Source organism: Sorex fumeus, unplaced genomic scaffold (genome assembly GCF_029834395.1).
Source record: "Sorex fumeus unplaced genomic scaffold, SorFum_2.1 ptg000030l, whole genome shotgun sequence".
In the NCBI taxonomy this organism is placed as follows: domain Eukaryota; kingdom Metazoa; phylum Chordata; class Mammalia; order Eulipotyphla; family Soricidae; genus Sorex; species Sorex fumeus.
Window position 1 is genome coordinate 13,881,705 of NW_026606087.1, and position 14,400 is coordinate 13,896,104.

Sequence of the window (14,400 nt, forward strand, 5' to 3'; positions counted from 1 at the left end):
ACGCGGGTTGGCCATGTTGGCTGCTTTTAAGGCAAATGCCCTACCGCTGTGCTATCACTCCAGCCCATACATACATACATACATACATACATACATACATATGTATATATATTTAAATTTTTATTAGTGAAACACCATGAGTTACAGTTGTAGACTTACAAATTTTTGTGCTTGGGTTTCAGTTATATAATGATCGAGTACCCATCCCTCCACCAGTGCTCATTCTCCACCAACACTGATCCCAGTATCCCTCCCACCCCCCATTTCCCCATTCCACCTTGCCTCTGTGGCAGGGAATTCCCTTTTGTTCTCTCTCTCCTTTCGGGTGCTGAGGTTTGCAAAAGTGGCATTGAGTGGCAATCATGTTTGCTCTATAGTCAACTTTCAGCATGCACCTCTCATCCTGGGAGAATCCTCCCAACACCCTTTATTTGGTGCTCCCTTCTTTATATGAGCTGCCCTAAAGAGTATGTTCTAAAGGGATGGTATGATAGTACAGTATGTCCTAAAGGGATGGTATGATAGTACAGTGGGTAGGGCATTTGCCTTGCACATGGCAGATCCCAATTCGATCCTTGGTGTCCCATGTGGTCCCCGAACACCGCCAAGAATAATTCCTGAGTGCAGAGACAGGAGTAACCCCTGAGCATTGTTAGGTGTGACCTGAAAAGCAAAAAGCAAATAAAAATAAGGACTATGTTAATGACATAACTATAGATTTAAGTGCTTTTTTTAGTTATTCATTTTTGGATCAAAACTATCAGTGCTTAGAGATTTCTCCTGGCTTTGGTTTTAAGGGTCACTCATGACAGTGGTCAGGTAACCATAAGCAAATCTAGGGATATGACCATGGTTGCCTACACACATGGCAGGCAACTTACTCACTGTGTTGTCTCTTTGAACCTTATATTTCAAGCTTTATTCAGATAAATTATGAAATATGAAATTTTCATTAACTAATATTCTAAAGTCGGGGGTCCAAGGATGGCTCCGTGGTGGAGGGTCTGCTTGGCAAGGGTCAGACAAAAGAGAACTCCTGTACCTGAGTGTGACCTCAGAGGCCTCCCAAAGAAGAATTGAAAGAGCTATGCTTGGAGTAACCCACTTCACTCAAATAAGAGAAAGAATCCGGAGTTTTGACCTCTGTCGACAGTCATGAATCAGGGACGCGGAGGTATAATGCCGCCAGCAGGTCAATTTGTACCTGTGAGGCGAGTGCATCAGCAGCCTGATGGCACCATCAGGCTTTCAGATATCCCAAAATTGCTGCTGTGCCTTTGGTCAGACCCCATAAACTTGGAGCAAAGTTTACCAAGAAAGTAAAAGGCCAAAAGTTAGGTATGTGGGAGACACACCCACAAACCACCTCTGACTCAGCTATATAATTGGAGGCATGGCCTCTCTGGTTCCTGATCATACTGCTTAACAACCATGATCCCAGAGACTCAGAAACAAATCTTGGAACAAAGCTTGGCTTTTAACAGAAATGTGTCCTATACCTGCAGTAGGTTACTGGCTCTGGGCCAATCCAGGTGGGAATAGGTTTCATGCCTTGGCCTGTTCCCCTTGGCGGCCCGGTGACCACCGTCCTCCAGATGCTACTGGACAGTCAGGTTTGGGCCTGCAGTGACGAGACATGTGGGGCCTCACCAGATGGGGGTGGAACCAGCCCTTTCCTCCCCATCCCAGTGAGCCCTCGAGTCGCCACCTACAAACGGCCTCTCTGGCTCCTGATCAAGCTAATTAATGGCCATGATCCCAGAAACTCAGAAACAAATCTCGAAACCCAGCGGCTTTTGGCAGAAATGCATCTGGACCGCATATAAGGTGGCCGCTGCCTCAGAGTTTCTTGGAAAGCCAGGTATGAGCCAGCGTTGACGGGGCAACTGCAGTCTCATGGGAAGGGGGGTGGTACCGACTCGTCCTTCTCGCCCTACCGAGGTCATGAGTTGCCCCCCATGAGCAGCTTTCTGGCATGGCCATGGCTCCAGAGGCAAAAGGACTTAATCCAGAGCCTGGCAGCTTGCGGCAGAAAAGTGAATGGAACATGCATTAAACTACAGCTGCATGCCTCCTGGGAGGGAAAGGGTGTTGCTCTCTTCCACCTTTTTCCCGCCGGGTAGCAAGGTGGCTGCTGCCTCAGAGCTTATTGAAAAGCCAGGTATGAGCCGGCATTGATGGGGCAACTGCAGTCTCATGGGAAGGGGGGTGGTACCGGCTCGTCCTTCATGCCCTACCGAGATCACAAGTTGCCCCCCACGAGCAGTTCTCTGACACAGCTATAACACCAGATCCACAGAAACCAATCTCGTAATTATCTGGCTCTTTGCAGAAATCCTAAATTGCAAGGCTGCTATTGTGGCCACGCAAGATTATATGATTCTCATAACCAGCTATAGAAAACAAAGTATTTCACAATGCCTTTTCAGCAATTCTGATTGTTGGGGGAATTCTAAACAATAATGGTGCATCTTTTGTGGAATAATGAATGTAATCAATGTAGAGAAGAGTTAAGAGGAAATCATCTGCCTCACAGGCATTGGGAGGGGTGGGAGGGGGGTATATTGGGGTTCTTGGTGGTGAAAAATGAGTACTGGTTAAGGGAAAGGTGTTTGATCATTGCATGACTGAGACTCAAACCTGAAAGCTTAGTAACTTTTCCCACAGTGATTCAATAAATATAAGAGAAAAATAAATAATTAAAATTATGAAAAAAAAAAGTAAGGTGGAGTTCATGCCCAATTCAATCAGCTAATCAATGGCTGAATAAATAGCAGTAATCCTACATTAAAAAAAAAAAGAATCAGGGACACTTTCTCAATTGCGAAGTCGTTGAGAATCAGATGGGCTGGACACGTAATGAGATTTGGAGACGACAGTTGGACTAGAGCTATTACTGACTGGATTCCATGGGACGTCAAAAGATTGTGTGGCCGCCCACCTACAAGATGGTCAGACTTCTTCGTCACAACCCTGAACAATTGGTTTGAGGCACTTCATGTTCCTAGAACGAGCAGTCACCATTGGGCTACACTAGCATGCAACAGGGACCAATGGCACATGCTAGAGCAAATCGATGAGTAACAGGATGTCAAGTGATCAAGAATATTCTAAAATGGCTTTTATATTTTTAACACTTACTTTGAGAATTATGGAGATTCAATAGTAAATGTGAAGAGTGAAGTTTTATTATCAAGACACTTGCTTGTTGGAAACAGTAACAAAGAGCTAAACAGATCTCTGAAACATAATATTATTAGTGTGAAAGCTATAGTAAACATAAAAATTTTTGTACTAGTGATTTTCCAGGTGCTGGAGCGATAGCACAGCAGTAGAGCATTTTCCTTGCACGCAGTCAGCCCAGCCGAGCCGGTTTTGATTCCTCCACCCCTCTTGGAGATCCCAGCAACCTACCAAGAGTATCTCGCCTGCACGGCAAAGCCTGGCAAGCTACCCATGACTTATTCAATATGCCAAACACAGTAACAACAAGTCTCACAATGGAGATGTTACTGAGCCCGCTTTAGCAAATCGATGAACAACAGGAGGACAGTGTTTTTGTTTGTTTGATATTCCAGATGAGATGATATTAGTTTTAAGTCAAGTGGAAAAGGATAGGGAGAGTATTCTAGAAACAAGCAAATGGATGATGTATATAAAATTAAAATGTGTATTTAGAACTCCCCAAAGATTAGTCTGAAGTCTTTGATTATTTGAGGTTGAGTGTTAGTAGATGTAACTGATGAGGAACTGAAGAACTTACTATTCCTACATGTTTTACATTATTTTTAATTCTAAAATGTGTACGTCCCGTCTGTAGAAATGATGATTGTAACCATTATCATGGTTTCAAAAGAGAATACGATGGAGTAAAGAGGAACTCAAAAGCATAATTAATAATAAACTGATAAGTGTAAAAATAATAGAGGCAGAAATTGATTTTGCAGATTTTTTGTTTTAATTGAATCACTGTGAAATATACAGTTACAAAACTGTTCATGGTCAGATTTTAGTCATACAATGTCCAATTTTACAGATTTTTTTTAAGTCTAAATAAATTTCTTTGAGTAGTCTATGCAGAAATTTTATATAAAAGTTAAAATATTTGATCAAAATACATGATTTTTGATAACTAGGATATATCCCTTGTATGCTTGAGCAAGTTTGAAGAATATGAATCTCTCTTTTCGTCTACTTAGATTTTACATGAAAAAGAGGTTTGAATAATTATAATATAAGCAAAATACCCACAAAGCTTTTTTAAAAACACACTAATACCCACAACAACAAGCACAGAGAGGTTTCATAGGAGATGGCTTGGCAACAGTGAAGAACATATGGTGGTCTGAAAACTCAGGAAAGTTTGTGTTCTAAAAAATCTGTTTCTGTAGGGACATAGGGACTTCTGTCTCAATCTTTAGGACTTTAAATTCTCAGAAGATAGACCACTGGGCATTGTATTCACTGCACAATCAAAAATTCACTTATTTTGAAAATGCCATTGACCTATCCACAGCTTACAAGCTTGAGTTTGCTCCTGAAAGCCCAGGGAGAGGAATAAAAAAAGTTATTGCATGAAGGTGACGTTTCTGTTTAGTTGTCTGAAATCAAGAGTATAGAGTTTGGTGAATGACAATCTTTGGGGAGGATAGAAATAGGGAAGGTCAAGGGAAGACTTCAGGCCCAGGTATGTGGAAGCCTAACTAAAGATCATACAGAGGACTAAGAAGAACAAGGAAAGGTTAAGGAAAAGACAAGGAGGCCTTAGTTCTTATCCCCTATAAAATAGAGTCTACTGACCTGGGGGTCAGATTTTTAACTGTCAAGGTAGTTGAAATAAGGATAATAAAAGGAAGAAATGAGAACAAGAATTGGGATTCTCTCGACCAAACCAAATGGTCTGAGAGCCTGAAATAGAAGACTATGCCCCAAATCAGTAGTTTCCATGTGATTTGAAACCTTTTTCTCAGGTTGTTGCTGCCATTAAAGAGTAAAAATAGATTTCTAATAATAGTGATATTACAAAGCTGTTGCTATTTACTGAAAGCTTAACACTTTTTCAATCGCTGAGCTGAGAACTTTTCTCCTATAATCCCCACAACAAAAATCTATGAGGAAACAGAATTTTAATGAAATAAGATAACTTGTTTGGTATAATGAAGAAAGAGAGGTTCAGATCAAATAAAGATTCTAAATTCCAGGTTCTTAAGCAGTAGCTAGTGTGTAATTTCATACAGAATTTGTATTTGATTTCATGTGTCTACGTAGAGATGTAAATTTGTGTGTTTAAATTGATTCATTCACTTATTTTAGTCAATTATTCCTTGAATTGCCCTTAAATGAACCATAAAGTAGAAGGGAGAAAAGTGGTAGAGTGGAGAGAGATGTTGAATAATATAAAAGTGTTATAGTACATAGGTGTTGTATACAGTGCTTGAATAATATTTATCCAATTAAACTTGACTGTTTTTTATAAATTGAACTAGGATACCATAAATATGAAATTGTCATATGCATGGGAGATAAAAAAAATAGACAAATTAATGCAATAAACTTAGTTCTCCTCTAGGACCTAAGTGGTTCTGAGGCTGTGTTCAATAGAACTGAGACATGGGGGATAGGAAAAATTTTCTGAAGGAATTTTCAGCTAAACTGTGCTAGAAGAGGTAGGCATAGTAATAAAAGCATTTTCTGTCTATAGATAAAACTTCCTGAGCAAATTAGACAATCACAATCATATTTTTATATTTTTGCTTATTTTTGGTATATACCTGATAGTGCTCAGGGATTACTCCTGGTTGTATGCTCAGGGATCATGTGAGACTCCAGGAATTGAACTTGGGTCCATCTATGGCAAGGTAAACGCATTATCATTGTACTATCTCTCTGGCTCTGAACATATTGTTGATTGCAGTTTGCAGTTGCTTATTTTCCTTTACTTATGCAATATGAACATATGAGCATTTGATCATTTGCATAAGTTCAAGCTCATATGTTCAAGGTATAAATATTTGTTGGTTCTTATTGATAGCTTCAGTTTATGGGAAGAAACTTTTCCAATCTGTACTGAGAAAGCCAGAGAATGGCTTGGTGTTTCTGTGTCCAGTAGAAAAATCTGGACACAGGAAGTAATTTTTCTATCAATTTTCTATCAAACCTGTGGGTAGAGTTATTCCTTTCCATTATTTTAATGAAAAATATGAGTATGGCATTATGTTGCTTTGGTTTCTGTTGCTTTAACTCTTGTTTTTTAAGACAGCAAACAACTCTGTCTTTACTAGGTCAGAAAGGACCAACTCCTCCAGGGTTTAACCATTTCAAAGTGATGTCCCTTTAACAAAGTTTCATGGAAGAGGAGTCTCCTGCCCCTGCACCTGGCTGTCCTCACCAGGACCTCTTGGAGGGGGGCGGGTTGAGTTTCCCTCCCCACCCTGAGCAAAGCCCCGGCAGCTGAAGACCTCCAGAACCAACCACACCTATGCTCTCCACATGTCCGGACAAGCCTCATGCATGAAGGAACCAGTAGAGGAACCCAGGCATGTGGGTCCCGGGGCTGAGATCTCCAAGCCTGCTCGGATCGGGACTGGGCCTTCTCCAGCCAGATCTCCCATCTTCCAGTAGGTAGGCGTTACACCCACCAGCTGCTGCCGCCACCAGGTGGCCCCATCAATGGCCAAGACCCAGAGACTATAAAACCCAGTTCCTGGAAGCACGCGGCTGCATTTGAGGCTTTGCGACATCTTATTATCTCATCTTTACTTTGGAGAACCCTGCAGGCTACCAAAGGTATCCTGCCCGTACTGCAGAGTCTGGCAAACTTCCCGTGTCGGACTCAATATGCCAAATACCAGTAACAAGGATAGGTCTCATTCTCCTAGCCCTGAGAGATCATTGAATATGCTCTTTTAAAATCTCAGGGCTAGGAAGAAGGAGACGTTACTGGTGCCTACTCCAGGCAATTGACGAACAACAGGATGATCATGATCGTGATCAATGCAATATGAACTTATTTAATTATTTCAGATATTTTGCTGAGGCAATTTGATTACTGCTTTTGCATTGACTCATTGTTGATAATTTATTACATAAGTCTTTATTGAGCAATTTTCTTTCTTTTGCCTTCAATGCTTAAGAGTATCCTGGGGTCACTTTTGACAGTGCTTGGCTTGGCAATATGAGTTAAACGTTTAATGTTTTGTATGTTCTGAATGCCACCATTGTAAGGAAGTTGAGAATATTATTAAATCCAAAAAAACTATAACAAACAAATTTGACATGATCTTTGCACTTGTAGAAATCAAGCTGATCTCAGAGGAAGACTTTTCATTTTTTGCCATAGTGTATAATGTTAGTAGTGAATTTGTCATGCAAAGCTTTTGCTATTTTTGAGGTAAGTTCTTTATATCCCAGTTTTAATGAGACATGGCTTTTTATTTGTTTTTATAATTTTTTAAAATGGAGTCACCTTGAGATATACAGTTACAAAGTTGTTCACAATTTGGTTTCAGTCATATAATGTTCCAAATCTTGTCTTTCACCAGTGTACTTTTCCAATTATCAATTTCCTCAGTTTCCCTCCTGCTACCCCCACTCTCAGCCTGCCTCTATGGCAAGCTCTCTCTCTCTCTCTCTCTCTCTCTCTCTCTCGCTCGCTCGCTCTCTCCTTTTGGGCATTATGATTTGCAACACAGGTATGAAAGGTTATCATGTTTGTCCCTTTACCTACTTAAAGCACTCAGTTCTTGTCCAGAGTGATATTTTCCAACTTTCGTTGTCATAGAAATCCATTCTCTATCCTAATTGGCCCCCTCTTCTTGTGGCAAGCTTCTAACAGTGGACCACCCTTCTGACCCTTATTTCTATTGTTCTTGGATATTAGTTTCATATTTTTTTATATCCCACAAATGAGTGCAATCACTTAATATCTGTCCTCCTTCTGAATCATTTCACTAAGCATGATACTCTTCATGTCTATTCATTTATAAGCAAATTTTATAACTTCATTTTTCCTAGTGGCTGTATTCCATTGTGTAGATGTGCCATACGTTTCTTCATCCAGTCTTCTGTTCTTGGGCATTAAGTTTATTTTCAGATTCGGACTATTGTGAATAATGCTGCAGTGAACATAGAGGTGCAGATGGGATTTCTGCTGTGCCTTTTGGGGATCCTAAGATTTATTCCCAAAAGTGGTATTGCTCAGTCATATGAAAGTTCAATTTCTAGTTTTTCCAGAAATGACCATACTGTCTTCCAAAATGGCTGGACAAGCGATCATTCTCACCAATGAATGAGAATCCCTTTCTCTCCACATCTGCACCAGCACTGGTTGTTCTTGTTCTTTTTGATGTGTCTTTATGGTGTAAGACAACATCTCATTGTTGTTGATATCTCATTGTTGTTTTGATTTGCATTTTCCTGATAATTAGTGATATAGAGCATATTTTCATGTACCTTTTGGCCATTTGAATTTTTTCTTTGAGGAAGTTTCTACTCATGTCTTCTTCCCAGATTTTGATGGAGTTGGATGATTTTTTTTCTTATAAAGTTCTACCAGTGCCTTATATACCTTTGATATTAACATTTTTGTATGGGTACTGGTAACTAATTTTTCTGATACTGCGGCTGTCTTAGGGCTGGAGCAATAGCACAGTGGTAGTGCGTTTTCCTTGCACGCAGCCAGCCCGGCTGAGCCGGGTTCAATTCTTCTGCCCCTCCCAGAGAGCCCGGTAAGCTACCAAGAATATCTCGTCTGCACAGAAAAGACTTGGCAAGCTACCCATGACTTATTCAATATTCCAAACACAGTAACAACAAGTCTCACAATGGAGATGTTACTGGGCCCGCTCGAGCAAATTGATGAACAACGGGAGGACAGTGGACAATGACAGTGTGGCTGTCTTCATATCTTGTTCACCATTTTCTTCTTAACTTACTGCAGTCACATTTGTTTATCTTTACTTCAACTTGCTTGGTCCATGGTGTTTTAATTTGAAGATGCTTTTAGATTAAATGTCATGGAAGGATCTGCTGTGTTTTCCTCTATGCACCTTGTGAATTCAGGTCTGATATTGAGGTATTCAATCCATTTAAATATAACTTTTATGTAGGCATAATAAAGAGGCATGAAGGTTACAAAATCAATAAGCAAAAGTCCATGACTTTTCTTATAAAAAGGTAAAGGTAAAGGCCCTCCCGTTGATCGTCGATTTGCTCGAGCAGGCCCAGTAACGTCTCCATTGGAGACTTTGTTGTTACTGTGTCTGGCATATCGAATACTCTCGGTAGCTTGCCGGGCTCTCCGAGAGGGGCGGAGGAGTCGAACTCGGGTCAGCCATGTTGGCCGCTTGTAAGGCGAACGCCCTACCCGCTGTGCTATCGCTCCAGCCCATCATTCTTATAATGAAAATAAATAAATAAATAAATAAATAATGAAAATAAAGCAAGATATACTTAAAAACAATTACTTTCAAAATTGTGCCTCAGAAAATTCAAGTATCTTGGAAGCAGCTTAACTAAAGAGGTGAAGGATCTACACAAAGAAAACTACAAGACATTACTTCAAGAAATAAAAGAGGACATGAAGAAATAGAGACACATCCCCGGCCCATGAATTGGGAGTATTAACATTGTCAAAATGTCTATGCTCCCCTGTACATTATACAGATTACATGCAGTTCCTATGAAGGATACCCATGCATTTTTAAAGAAACAAATTAAGCACTTCTGAAATTAATAAGGTAAAAGGTAAAGGTAAAGGCCCTCCCATTGATCGTCGATTTGCTCGAGCGGGCCCAGTAACGTCTCCTTTGGAGACTTTGTTGTTACTGTGTTTGGCATATCGAATACTCTCGGTAGCTTGCCGGGCTCTCCGAGAGGGGTGGAGGAATCGAACTCGGGTCGGCCATGTTGGCCGCTTGTAAGGCGAATGCCCTACTGCTGTGCTATCAAGTCTGAAATTAATATGGAACAATAAATTCCCACGATTAGCTAAACAATCCTTGGAATAAAGAAGATAGAAGGCATCACCTTGCCCAACTTCAAACTGTACTACAAAGTGGTAGCAATTAAAACAGCATGGTATTGGAGTAAGAAGTGGATTTTTAACCATACAGGCATGTTAAATCTTATTGATAATTTTCTATGCATATATTGATATAACCATGTATTTTTATCTTTCCTTTGCTAATATGATTTATTAAAGTAAATATTTTGTGATTGTATTGTCACTGAGTCTCTGGAATAGATTCTACATGGTCATGGTGTGTTCTTTTAATTTATTATTAAATTTTGTTTGCTAAAATTTTGCTGAGGAGTTCTGTTAAGACTTTTTATCTAATCTAGTACATGAGAGATATGAGGAGATAGATAAAATGTGATTTTAAAATCTATTCATATCTTTTAGGTTCTTTAACTTAGTGTGTAAAGTTGTTCAAGTAATCTCTTTATGATACTTTTTATCAACATTGTACCTGATAAATGTTTCCCCTCAGTTTTGTTTGTTAACATTGTGCCTTTTATATGTTTTTTCCTTTGATTTTTGATTCTATTGGTTGAATTCTCCCTCTCTCTTGGCCTCCCCCAGCCCCTCTCTTGTGAAAACATACTTAGGGTCTTTCAAAATTGTTAACCCTATGAAGAACCAGGTCTTGGTCTCACTGATATTCAGTTCAACCTTTATAATAATTTAATGACACTTTTCATGTAAATAGAACCAACATTATAAAAATTTGTCTGGTAGTACACAAGACCTCCAATAACCAAAATCATTCTTTGAAAAACAAATATGGAGGTAGTATGTCTCATGATTTAAAGTCATACTACAAAGCTAATGTCAACAAAAGTGTGGTACTGGGATAAATGAAGACATAGTAAAAATGGAACATAACTGAAAGCGCAAAAAAATATACTGTCACATATATGAACACTCAATTTACAGCAAAAGAGGCATAATATGGAGAACAAAAGTCTCTTAAACATATGGTATTGGGAAAGCAGGAAAGTCCATGAAAAAGAATCTATCTTATACCATGGAAAAGTTAACTCAAAAATATATTAAAATCTTGACACAGCAACAAAGAAGAAAACCGGCTGGGGGGCCCCACAGCTCCCGGAGAATGCTCCAGGTCCCAAACAGAACGGATATTACCGGGAGGTCCCAGATGGGGTAGGTGCTGCATCCCACCTTTTCCAGATGGAACCGCGATGATCATGAGCCTGCAAGCGGGCACCAGGACATTCTTTCCAAACCGTGCGGAAAGTGATCAATGGAAAGTAAATCATCCAATGTTTCTCCCTGAAAATCAGACTTAACTCTTTTGCAAACCACAACACCCAAAAGGAGAGAGAGAACAGAGGGGAATGCCCTGCCACAGAGGCAGGGTGGGATAGAGGGTATGGGGGGTGGGAGGGATACTGGGATCCGTGATGGTGGGAAATGGGCACTGGTGGAGGGATGGGTATTCAAAATAAATAAATAAATAAAAATATATTCATATTTCTTCCAGCAGAGGTCACCTTTGTATTTATGAAAATTATTTATGAACCAACTTCCTCTTAAAATCCTGGATAGCCTGGAGGCTGAGCTGCTTATACTTCTTCATACTATATTTTATTACCTCATAGTATATACCATGGCAAAGTAGGAAAAACCACAGTATCACAGTACTTTCTGTTCTGTAAATCCCAAGGCCCTGTACTATCAGGGATATCCAGAAAACATTACAATTCAAGTGAAGCTGGTGTGTTGGAAAAATGGTTTTATTCATATATATGTGTGGATATGTATATGTGTGGATATATATGTATACATGTGTGTATTATACACACCTATATATGTATATATACATATAAATGTCTACATCTCTCTCACTCTCTCATCTATATCTCAATATTCCTTTCTTCTCATACCTCTTCTCATTTTTTTGTCCTTTAACAGTATGTTGACGCAGTTGCCTGATATGAGACAGTAGTATGCAAATTCTATTGCTTGAGAGATCCAATGATCTTGACTCCAAAGTTACTAAAGATAAAATCTTAGGTGACATTATCTACCAGAAATTCAGTTTTTTAAAAAAAAAATATGAGGAGGGGTGGTAAAAGACATATCTCAGAAAATTGTTCTTAATGAGGTAATAGTTTATAGGGGTCTGACACATACTATGTATCTGCAGTAAGCAATTTTCCCCCTTATTTATCTAATTGTGCCCTGTTTGCAATTTGTAGTTTTTCTATCTCTGGGTGTGTTTATATGCTTTTCTCTATATTCACATTCTTACATAAGTCAATTGCATTGCCTGGGAAAACTCAGTCGTTGAAATGGAAATAACATTTTATAGTAGTAGTCTAACATGTTCTAATGAGTCATCCAGTGACTATATCAGTGAATGCAGAACTCTGTTTTGATGTTTGTGAGTGTCAATGACAGCTGGTACCCGGTTTCCTTTCATCTTAGTCTACCTTAAAATGCTTTTTCTTATTTCTAAACAACCTCTTTGAATCATGGATCTAGTGGCCACTCCATTCCCATACCACAAAGTGTTATATATTCATTATGCTCTGTCTGAATAAAATTTTTTGAAAAAAGCAAACTGGAATTTTACATGGCTTCTCCACATCCAGAATAATTTATAATCTCCATTCACATGCCACTTAGTTGGTAGTTCCACAATAACTCCCAATATATTCTTTTAAGAGGAAATATACATTTTTTAGACACAAAGACTAAAGTTTGAGTATATACCCCTTGTAACAATAGCCACACAATCTCATTTCCAATAATATTTGATGTATTTGCAACACCATAAATAAAAATACTGTCGTAAGTATAATAGAAAGTAGAGGCAAAAAGAACAGAAAAAAATATTTTAAATTAATAAATATTTAAATTAAATGAAGACTGAAAACTGTTGGGGCTGGAGCAATAGTACAGCAGGCAGGGAGCTTTCCTTGCAAGGTTTGATTTCTGGCCCCACATATGATCTTCTAAGCACTGTCAGAAGAGATTCTTGTGTTCAGAGCCAGGATTAAACTCTGAATACAGCTGGGTGTTATCCTAAAGTAAAAAAAAATACATATATAAAATCCTGGGAAACTCCTAGAAAAAAGATAGAGTAAAATTTCTTTGACCTTGGTTTTGATCATTTTAGTTATGACAAGAAAAGCACAGTTCAACAAACAAAAATAAGCAAATTGAACTACAAAACTAGCATTCTTCTACATAGAAAAAATAGACAAAAAGTAAAAAACAAATGACTACAAAATGTGGAAGATTCTTGAAAATGATGTTTGATATGTGTTTCCATATCATAAATATATAAGAAATCCATGTAATTCATTAGCAAAAGGAAATTATCTTTTAAAAAATAGTAAAGACCTGAAGAGAATTTTTTCGAAGTATGTCCAACAAGTGTGTGAAAAGGGATATTACTTCATTATTGATGAGGAAAATTCAAATGAAGAATACAATGTAGTATCATTTTATATTTGTTAGGATGGTTTTAACCAAAAGAACTAGAAAGAGAAACAATGCTGAGGATGCCAGAAAACAGATTAGTATCTTTAAATGATACATTCATTTCCAAGGGCTTTGAATATTCAAAATGTACAAGATAAATGGAAACAACCCAAGTGATGCATCACCAGAAAAATGGGTAAAGCAAATGGTTTGTGCACTCACGCATGTGTGCGCAGCATGCATGTGCGCGCGCGCGTACACACACACACACACACACACACACACACACACACACACAAGTTATTTAGTTTGACCAGGAGAAGGAAGAAATTCTGCCAGTTGTTTCAACACAAATAAAGGGCATTATTTAAAGTGAAATCAGCTAGTGAGAAAAAGACAATAGAAATATTGTGTCCCGTCAAGAAACATTGTGTCCCATCATTTATGTTGGATAACATTGGGATGTCCTTGCTCCTCTCTGAGGGAGCTTTGGTTTATTGAGTTACTCCCACAACAGTGATCCTGAGGAACACACAATTCCATCAAGCACAAATAATCTTATATTTCTCTTCTCTTTCCTTTATGTCACTTGCCTAGTTTAGCAATGGTCTTTTTATAAAGACACAGGCAGACATTTGATGCTATGCTTTTGTAACATGGGAGTTAATTGACTCTGAAAAATATTTATTCCTGGGCATCCATCATGTTTACGTGACTTAAGACTCAGTTGTCTTTATTTCCTAATACCCCCAAAAGCAGGATCCTTACGAAGGAACGGGATGGACCCAGGGCAAGTGGTAAGCTTACCTGGCATAGGAAAGGGACAAATTAAGTGCCATAAGAATTACAACAAGAGCGTAATCATGGAACAAACTTTGTCACGACCCAAAAAGAAGTAACTGAATAAGAACCCTGCTGGGATTAGTAAAGAATAACCTGGACTCAGG